Source organism: Etheostoma spectabile, chromosome 21 (genome assembly GCF_008692095.1).
Source record: "Etheostoma spectabile isolate EspeVRDwgs_2016 chromosome 21, UIUC_Espe_1.0, whole genome shotgun sequence".
Classification (NCBI taxonomy): domain Eukaryota; kingdom Metazoa; phylum Chordata; class Actinopteri; order Perciformes; family Percidae; genus Etheostoma; species Etheostoma spectabile.
Window position 1 is genome coordinate 18,942,851 of NC_045753.1, and position 955 is coordinate 18,943,805.

The 955-nt window shown below is 35.2% G+C and overlaps 1 protein-coding gene across 9 annotated transcripts in view; it reads left to right on the forward strand.

Moving 5' to 3' along the window:
• The window catches only part of plce1 (phospholipase C, epsilon 1), an 84,499-nt gene that overhangs the window by 1,114 nt on the left and 82,430 nt on the right, over window positions 1-955 (forward strand). The gene's annotated exons all lie outside the window — the stretch shown is intronic.

Consider the following 955-nt stretch of genomic DNA (forward strand, 5'->3'; position numbering starts at 1 on the left):
AGAGCTGACAGAGGAGGTAGCAGTTTATTTTCACATTCAACATAACACAAATGCTTATGGACCTAACATATTTCAAAAAATGCAAGTAAAAACGGTTTTGTGTGGCAGGACACCTTCTAAACTAAAAAGGGACAAATGGAAATGAAAGGGTTTTTTACAGACTGGATCATTTCTGTGTAGAGCCCGACCGATAAAGGATTTTTAAGGCCGATATCAATACAGATATTTGGTGATTTAAAAATCTGATATATCGGCCGGTATGTATTTTAAAAAAGAAATCCAGAAACACTACAGAACATAAACAGATTTCCCTAACATGAGTTATTTGTAGTTATTTATGGGTCCTCAAAACATATATATGAAATTTAAAGTCCTTTGAACAAAAAATAAAATGAAAATCAGTGTTGCCAACAGGGGCGTTGTAGAGTGTCCTCTGGTGGACAAACTATGCAACGCCAACACTAATAACATGGTTTAAGGGTGTTTTGTCTGTTTTTAATTTTATTATTTAAATTTGTTTTTCCGCCATTATAAATGCAGATACAGATAGTTTGGAAAATGCCTAATATCGGCCCACCAATGTATCGGTCTGGCTTTATTTCTGTGTAAAGGTTTGTACTTCTCCCCAAACTGATAATGTTCGCATAGTGCATAATTATTCAACTTCCAGTTAGTATGCATGTTCAAACATCACAGTATCTTGTGAATCAGTTGTAGGAGAGAAGGTGTGTTGATGCCTTGAGAGAAATCTGGAGCAGACAGGGCTGACTGGTTGGACTCGTTGTTTTCAAACTTGCTGTTACAGGGTTTCCGCAGTCTTAAAAAGTCTAAAAAAAAGTCTTAAGATTTTAAAATAAAAACAGGCCTTAAAAGTCTTAAATTCGCAAAAGTATTCTAAGTCTTAAATAATTTTAAACAGGTCTTAAAGGTCCCATGACATGGTGCTCTTTGGATG